The sequence below is a fragment of the Echinops telfairi genome, unplaced genomic scaffold (genome assembly GCF_000313985.2).
Source record: "Echinops telfairi isolate 266 unplaced genomic scaffold, ASM31398v2 ScPeMD7_4225;HRSCAF=4972, whole genome shotgun sequence".
NCBI classification, from domain to species: Eukaryota; Metazoa; Chordata; class Mammalia; order Afrosoricida; family Tenrecidae; genus Echinops; species Echinops telfairi.
This window is the reverse complement of record NW_022108124.1, coordinates 20,877,976-20,887,586: the sequence shown is the minus strand read 5'-3', so window position 1 is coordinate 20,887,586 and position 9,611 is coordinate 20,877,976.

Sequence of the window (9,611 nt, the reverse complement as noted above, 5' to 3'; positions counted from 1 at the left end):
TTCTAGATCCAGGAGGTTCATGCACCTGGAGTTCCTGGGTTCAAAGGACTTGCTCTCCTCCTGGCTCTTGCTAATAATGAGATTCTCTACTCCAGGTCTCAGAGGGCTCATTTTATACCCAACAGGTGGCACACCGGGGAATCCTATGCACAATTACGCACAGGTGAATTCTATCAGTAGCTTCCTCACCATCTTACCAGACCCATCGAGGGAAAGGTTGCCTGATGGGAGTTGGAGATTTTAGCTAGAAGAGCCACGTTCAGTGATTCACACAGACTTGAGGCACTTACTGATGACATTCAGAGACTGAAGCTTTCACGAGGTGCCACCACGCAGGGTATAGGGAACCAAAGCCGTCACCATGGAACCAAAAGATAATAACAACGTCATGATAAACAGAGGAGAGAGGCAAGCTGTCAAGGATTTCATGTTACTTGAATCCACAATCATTATCCATGGAAGCAGGTAAGAAGTCAAAGGACACATCGAATTGAGCAAAATCTAAATTAAAGACCTCTTTAACATGTTAAAAACAAAAAATGTAACTTTAGGATTAAGGGGTGCCTCCCCTGCACGCAAAGCCTGGACCATGGATGTAAGGAAGACCAAGGAAGAATCGTGCCTTTGAAGCTTGGTGTTGGCGAAGAGTATTGGCTATATCGGATGGACAATTCTCTCTTGGAGGAAAGACAGCCAGATGTTTCTTAGAAGTGAGCAAAATGGGAGATTTTTCATCTCATCTACTTTGGACGTGTTATCAGGAAGAACCGATTTCTGGAGGACTATTTAGGACTGGCAGATGGAAATAGAAGATTTGTGTTATACCCCTGGCCACTGTTCAGGGAGGGTAGGAGCACTGATCATCTGGAAGCAGGTTCCCTGGACAATCTGGAATTATATCTCCCCCTTGGAACATTCTTCACCTGTCAGAAAACTTCTCTTTTATGGAGATTTCTGGGGATGGTGCCTTAAGTTAGGCAAAATAAATATGTCAGGGAAACCCCATAGGGGTGTTTCAGTCCACCTAGAAGCAAATATCGTTGATGCCAGCTTTTGACAGTCCAAGCGCCTTGGATCTTCCAAGTCTAAGCTTTGGAAAATGTATGGTGCATTCGAATGTTTTTCGGAAGATCCAAGAGAACTAAAAAGATTTTAAAATAAAAGGGCTCTGTGGAAAAGCAGTGTTTCTGGAAGATAAACCTGGTAACACTGTGTAAGGTGGGCTGCGAGGGAAAGATGCTGGAAAACTAGTTAGGAAACGGTTCTTGTATTTTTGCTAAAAAGAGGTCACAAGGACTTGGACTAAGAACCAGAGTGAAACACCTTCCTTCTTTTCTCTTCCTTCTTCCTTATAAGGAAAAATAACCTTCCTGGCTCAGGGTAAATCCCGCATAAAGCCGCCATGGTAATCTAACTGTCCTTGTCACTGATTGGCTGAAAAGTGAGGTGAGTTAGGTTAAAATGTAGTATCCTCTCATTTTATCTTCCTGATGATCCATTTAAATATGTTCAAGGTTATAATATCTTCTGCTTTCTTATCTCTTAGGGTTTTCATCTGTTCTACTTTATTATTATTACTATCACTATTTTTAAAAATGTTTTCCTGTACATGAAATCTGGGATGGGCAAATCTATAGAGGCAGTAACTGGATTAATGGTTCCTTGGGGGTATGGCAGGGGGAGATTGGCAGGAAATGAGAAGCTAATAACCATGAGTTCAAGAATGAAGACAATGTCCTAAAACGAATTGTGGTGATGACAGTGTGATTGAACGGTTGCATTGTACGATAGGTGAATTAGATGCCAATAAAACAGTTGGGGGGGGGCGGGGAAACTGAGCACCTGGCCCACGTGAGACAAGGAGATTTGAGAAATCTGCGGAGGGACTTCTGGAAAAGATCTCTTCATTGTCCCTAGACCTAGATGGGAGACGCCCCCCCTGCGTCTTGTGCATGTTGCATGTCTGATTGTGATGTGCAGGTGTTGCTGTGAGGAGAGCAGCTGGCCTGAAGACGGGTCAACAGAAAGACTGAACAACCCGAATCCTGGAGCCACCCGAGTCCCCAACTTTCCACGCATCAGCAGGAGCATGCTGAGGAGAGGACGGAGGAAGCCCAGCGGGAAGAAGGGGCTTGGTGGGAGAGGGTGAAGCCTTCCAGCCCGCGGTGTCGGACGTGGGGAATGCTAAGCCTGGTGGTGTTTCTAGGTGTACTTCCAGCCCCTCCTTGGAGGCACGGAGGTGGAGGTCAGGGGAACACCAGGGGAAGAGTCATAACTTACCATCAGCTGAAGGGAAAGATGAGAGAGAGAATTAGCCCTGCCGCGGTATTCAGAAGTATTGATTGATATTCCAGAATGTGAATCCGGCTGCCCTCCGCGGAGAAAAGAAAGAAACAAAAACAGCCTGGCACAATTTCCTTCCCTGGCACAATTTCCTCAAAATGCTTCCAGCTTAAGGGTGTTAGTGCTTCCTGTTTTAAAGAGGAGTTCTAGTCGTCTCATCAATCCCCCAGCAATGTGAGACCCGGTCTTATTCTAATTGAACTGGAGCAGAATCTTGAGCCAGGGCCTTTCTTTGAATGCACTTGTAGCAAAAAGAAGATGTGAGGGTGAATATATATGTATATTCTGTCACAGAAACAAATATAATATATTTGAGTAGACACCTGTCTGATGATAGAAAGCACACCTTTAGCGCGCCAGGTTTGGTACCGGGTGTTTTTACATGTCGTCTCTAGTCCTCTTAGCAATGTGCCAGGGAGGAATTGTAGTCCAGATTTACAGAAGAGGGAAACAATGGATCCCACATACTAAGTCCCTGGCCCCGGGGCCAACTCTCTCAATCATGTCTGTCCATCTTTGCAGCACACGCCCTTTTGCCACACTCCACTGGCATTTGAAAGGGGAGAGAATAAAACAGGGGAGGCGATGGGCGTTGGGTGTTTTGTGCTTGGCAGCAGTGGAAGTCTGCCCGGAGAGCCAGAGAAGGAGCAGGCAGACAGATGGCATTAGGTCTGTCTTTGTTACCAGGAGCTGCTGTCACAGAAACATAACAAGGAAATGGTTTTCAGGAACAGAAGTGGATTTTCCCTCAGTGCCGAAGGCTGAGTCCAAACCATTCGAAGTATTTGGACACGTCATGTCGATTTGCTTCTAGGGGCCTCTCTCCTAGCACTAGGGTCTACTGACATGCCTGGGCCCTCGTGGCCTTGTGAAAGCATCTTTCTCCATCGTCTGTCTTCCACTGGAGTTTTGCTCTGTTTTTCTCATCTTATAACTTGTAAGTGATATTGTTTTCAATCTGCCCTGTGGTGGAATGATCTTATAATATCTAACGGAAGAAAACGACCTCTTTCCAAACAAGGTCATATATACAGAAATGAGCATCCGGATTTCAAAATCTATTGAGGGGGAGGGCACACGGTTCAACCGTAACAGGCTCTGCAGTCTATCTGCCATCTGGTTCTGGATCACAGAGCCCAGAAAATCACCTGATGGGAGGCAATCAACTCCCATAATGTAATCGGCAGGTAGAGATCCTATCAGTAGATGAGGGATCCGAAAACGAGTCATTCTAGGGTTCTAGAAAGAGCAGCTAAAGCCCCAAATCCATTTGTCAGGGCCACACATGGATCAAGTCTCCGATGAGTCCCCCCTGATCATAGTGGAGAGATGCAAATACTCCTCTAATCAGACAGAGAGCATTAAGGAGTAGATTACGGCAGAAAGTCATTAGGTCAAAATGTCTTAGCTGATCATTTGATCTCCGGTTTGACTCATTTTAAAGTCATTTCGGTTAAAAAGAAAAAGAGTGAAGGGGCAGCACACGTGGAGGGAGTCTCTGATTCATCTACTCTGGGCAGGGATGTGACCAGCCCTGCTCACTTGCAGGATGGATTAGAAAGTGATTATTGCAGTAGATGCAGTGAGGTTAAGATTTAGCACCCTCTCATTTGATCGCCCTTAAGATCCATTGAAATCTGTGCTAGTGTTTCATATTTTTTGCTTCCTTTTCGCTTGCGGTTTGTTATCTGTGTTACATTGTTATTCTTGTTTGTTTTGGTTGCTTGTTTGTTTCCATGCTTCGCTGTACTTGAAATTCAGGATCGGTAACTCTATCGAGACAGTAACTGGATTAATGGTTCCTGACGGTTACGGGAGGGGAGGTTGGAGGGAAATGGGGAGCTAATAACGATGAGTCCAAGAAGGAAGAAAATGTTCTAAAAGTGATTGTGGTGATGATGATGCAATTGAACTACTGAATTTTATGATATGTGAATTATATCCCAATAAAGCTGTTGGGGGTTGGGTAGAAAGAGTAGCAAAGGTTTGGTGACACATACAAAGAAAACCTAGATGTCTCATGAGGACCTTCTACAAGAAACCTCTCACAGGACAACCTACAAGGCAGGCACGCACATGCCCCAGACCCTGGTTTTACACTTTCAGCCTTCAGAAGAGTGAGACTGTCAGTCTCTGTTCCTTGACACTACCCACTTGTGGTATGTGTGTTCCCACAATTGCTTCCTCGGCTTTTTGGGGAACTAGGACAGCCACCTGGTCTATGTCAACCCAGGGAAGCGCCTTCACTTTCTGACACACAGCCTCTTTCTTCACACCATTCAGCCTTTTCCCGACGTGTTGCGATTTCAGTAAGGTGGCCAACACATTAGAGGGGTGACTGGGTTTTTTTTGTTTGTTTCTAATACATATGCGTTGTATAGCTGTGTAGCTGTAGTCTGTAGCTATAACCCATCCCATGTGGAGAAGCATTTTGGTTGTATTTGTTCTTTTTAATTACTAGTAATATTGATATCTTGTCTTGATGAATGTTCTTTATACGAGTTGGTCAGCGGTTGGCAACCACTGGCCATGAGGAAAGATGAGGCTTTCTACTCCTGTAAGGAGTTCCAGTCTTGGAAACACAGGGGCAGCGCTACCCTAGCCTAGACAGTTGTGACGAGTTGGCATCCCCTCGATGGCAGTGAGTTTGGTTTTGTTGTTGTTATTTTGCCTCCCTGGTTTCTAATATCCATTGCCATGTCGACTCAGAACTCACAGACAAAATCCAGCCTGAGAGGGTTTGATTAAGGAAGTTAACAAGTTGTAATGCCAGTAAGAAAGGCTCAGGGTTGAGTTGTTTAGCAGGACCTGTTATTTCTTCCAGGGCTGCTAATAAATGCCCAAAGGGGCATACCGATCCACTGTAAACCTCAACCCAAAGGCATTCAGCTCTAGCTTCAGGGGTCAGCAAACCCAGCTTCCTGAAGCAAGTGCCCAGAGACATCCTCCTCCAGTCAGCCTCAGCCTAGAGGCACACACTCAGCTCCACTCCTGTGGCTCAGCACGCCCAGCTCCCCCAAGGAAGTGCCCAGAGCCAAGTGCCCAGAGTCCCCCCAGCCCATAAATCAGCCTCCTGCGCAAAAGCACACTCAATTCAACGTATTCCATTGGTTGGGAAGTCTGCCACTCTGGCTCCTGGTTCTGCTGCTGTTCCTCTTTTGGATCCCGGAGTTTCACTGTACCGGGAGGTCAGGTCCTGAGGACATGGTCCACTCCTGACTCTTGCTTGTATAAAGGGGATCCCTCCTGCTGCTTCTTAGGGCTCATGTGATATACAGCAGAGTGCCTCTCCAGAGAGTCCTGTACTCAATTACTCACCGTATCTTCCTCACCATCCTCCCAGACCCAGGCAGGGAAAGGTCGTTTGGTGGAAGTTACAGCTTTTGACTAGAAGAGCCACATTCCGTAATTCACGTCCCCTGCAATTAAAAAGAGCATCCTTCTATTTACCTATAGCTTTCAATATCAAAATTAAAATTGCGGGGGTGGGAGGGTGGGCGGTGTGTGTCAAGAGGGTATGTACACTTAAATTTCGATACACACACGTACTTTCCAAAGTGATAGAAATGACTGGGCTCTGCTACAAAGAAAAACAATCAGGAAAACAATTAGGCACATCCCTAGCTGCCACCAAGAAAAAGCTCACAGCCGGGGAAACCTTTTTTGGCAATGATGGATTCACTGGTTCATCTGTAAAATCTATAGAAAGCCGCAGCACCGCCACATGAAAACGGTGAGCCATCTAATTAAAGAGTGATTAGAGGATGTGACTAGCTGGCTCGTCAAAGAAAACACCCAGGTGACCAGCAAGCATGTGAAGAAATACCCAAGATGACTAGCCATGCAAGGGATGCCAGGCAAACGCAACGATGAGCTATCACCTCACCCTCATCGATAGAAAAGCTGAACGAAGAGATTACAGACGCTGGGGAGGCTGGAACCCTCCGGTGGAACTGAAAGTCCAACCACTGTGAAAACGAATACATACTTCCTCCCACATGTGGGAACAGATATACCCAGCAATCTCCTCGCCAGGTATGTCCTCAAAAGAAGGAAGAGCCTTAACACAAACAGATATGTGCACCCATGTTCATCACAAGATGATTCGTCATGACAACGAGATGGAAATAGCCAAAATGCCCTCGGTGGGAGACTGGAATACTGCGAATTGCCAAAGAACGAGGATGACACTGGACGGCCTCCTGTCGTGGTTGGACTGGGCACATTATGCTGAGAGAAGTTAGCCAGTCACAGGTGGACAGATATTGTATGAGACTCCGTTACAAATGAAACACAAATCAAGACAAAGATTTTTGTACCAAAAGAATCAGGACCTTGATGATTATCAAGCGGGGAGGGGAGATAGGGGAAGCAACGGTAGAAAGCTTTGAACAAGAGGGAAGGGGACCATCGTGTTCCCCAAGAAGGAGAAAAGGGGAGAGCAGGACAAGTTTTGGGGAGGCTTGTTACGTTGTTGAATGAATGATCATCTGAAACATAAACCCAATGTCATTCGCAATAAAAATTAAAGAGAAAGAGATTGAGCATGAACTGTATGAATGACTATTCCCTTACCATTCTCTCCCACCTCTTGTCAATCAAGATCAACATCCTGACCTGCCACCGGGTTAAGAGGTTTGGAAAGGAGGCTTGTACACTGGGCCTAATCCTTCCCATTGTCATACTTCAGGTGCGCCAGTTGCCCACAGGGAGTACAGTCTGTCAATGAACAGTGGGTCCGCCAAGGACTTTACCAATGTTTCTAGGCCGAGGATGCTTGTTGGTATTGATAACTAAATCATGAGATCATAAAACCTGAGACCCATGTGTTAGGGTTCTCTAGAGAAATAAAACCAGGACACACACACACATATATATACATATGAAGAAATAAACAGCTAATTAGTCCACAGAGCAGTACAGAGGGCTCAGTTCAACTCACTTCCATGTGACAGTTAATATACTGGCAGTCATTCAACTCACAAGGGCTGCTGGGTGCAAGTCAAGGAGGCAGACAACTTAGTCTTCTGTGGAGCAATACAGGCAGTCCAGCCACAGGCAGCAAACAGCAGAGCGGGTCACCAACAGTTAGCCAGATGACAGGGTCCAACAATCCCCAGCTCAATGATGTATACACCAGCAGTGTGGCGAAACAGGTCTCGAAGAAACCTCAAACTGTAGTGACACGGTCCATGGGATGGGTGTCCCACAGGTAGTGTAGCTCACAAGTTGAGGTAAAGAACTAGCTAAGGCAGCCACACCACTGGTCCAATCATCAGAGAGCAAGAGACAGAAAGGCGAGGCTCACCAAGCCATTTATCTTTTGCCCTGTAATTAAACTGCAACCTTATGACTCCCACATGTGTTCGTGGGCCAGGTTGGCACAATGAGCCTACTATCACAATCCACAAGGTCAAAGTTACTTTTGGAGGCAGATAATAAAGGCAAGTGGATGTAATTAAATTTGGTAACAATAACAAAAATATGCTGAGGCCCTTTGTTGGAATTTTCTGGGAAACCAAGGTGTACAGCCAATTGAGATCCTCGTTGATCCCAGTTGTCACGAAGCTAGTTTTCCACTTTGATGAACCCATGTTAGCTGGGTCAGTAAGACAAGAGGGCTACAAAAGCCTGGACTGGGTTAATGACGAGATCACCACATCCAGCGGTTATCTGGAGAAAGTGAAGAATGGGGCCACCGTACAGAGACGAGCAGTGTCGAGAGGCCGTACAGTCCTCCCAGGACAGACAAAGCCCCGTTCTCCAGAGACTTGCTCTTCTCTGGCTGAGTCGAAGCTGAGCTTCTTGGTCTTGGGTTCTCAGAGTTGCTCCCATCTACTTCCTAGCCAGCTTGACTCTCTTCACAGGTCAGCAAAACATTCTTCAGACTCTTCTGGTAAATGAATCGCCTAGAAATTCAAGCCCAAGGCCTTGGGATCATTCTCAACACTTCCCTGGTACCCACCAGCACCACCAAGTCCAGATGCTGCTGCTTCTTGACTCAATAGTGCCTTCCCTTGTGTCAGCCTCGCCGCCATCTCTTTCTTACTTGTAGCTAACTGAACATTTTCCCTTCACGTGCATTTCTCAAATCCGGTCTCTACACATCATTAGGAAGAATGAGTTTTCTTTCTTTGTTACGTTAAATTCCATCTTTCAAATTTATTTCAAACTAAATGGCAGGTGTCACATAATACATGGCGTCTGGGGGACAATAAAGAAGATGGCGCACCATGAAGCACAAAACACCTAACGAATTTATTTGGCAGAATGCCTACCCCCAAACTGTAAAAGCAGTTGATCTCACGTTCCTGGTTAAAAGCTTTTCTGGTATCCAATTGTGCCCTGAATGAAAAGTACGCTCCTTTGCATGTTTTCTGAATGCCTAGGCTTCCGGCAGCGTCGTTTACAGAAAGCCGGGCACAAATTGGCTGAAACAACAAGAAACACCTATCATCTCAAGAATCACGATGTCACCACGTAGCAAATCTTCATGTTTGCTTAATTCCGTTCCCTCACGATGACACAAACACACCGCAGTTTGTTCTGTCTCTGTTCCATTACCTACAAAGAAGTAACGCCTTGGTCTGCAGGCAAAATTCCTTCATCATCACAAGGTGACGATCCTATCTTCCAGCACCGCATAGCAGACACAACCACGAGTGAAAGGGACCATTCGTTCCGTTGGTCTCTTTGAACAGTGAGAAAATCCTTCTTTCAGGTCTCACAGGCCAGCCGGAGTTAAATAACGCCTCCTAAGTCCATGCCGGCAAAGGGCATAGGACTACCATGATTGCCCAAGACTACTCAAGATCTAGCCCTGGGCTCGAAATGGGGTCACATTCCCTAGGTGCATTTACTTGAATGAGGAAAAAGTGGGTGATAAGTAAAGTCACTTATAAGTACAGGTGATCCAACAAAATGAGATTATTGAACAATACCATTAATATCACATGCAAGTAAAACCCTGTTGGAAATAATTCGGTCACAGTTGCAGCAGTACATTGACAAAGAGCTGTCAGAAATTCAAGCCAGATTCAGAAGGGGACTGCTGATGTCAGATGGATCTTGGCTGAAAGTAGACAATATCAGAAAGATGTTTTATTGACTATGCAAAGGCTTTTAATTGTGTGGATCATAACAAACTATGATGAACATGGCTGAGCATGGGAATTACAGAACATTTCACTTTTTTTTCCATACGGAACCTGCACATATACAAAGAGGCAGTCATACACAGAACAAGGGAATATTGCCTGGTTGAAAAT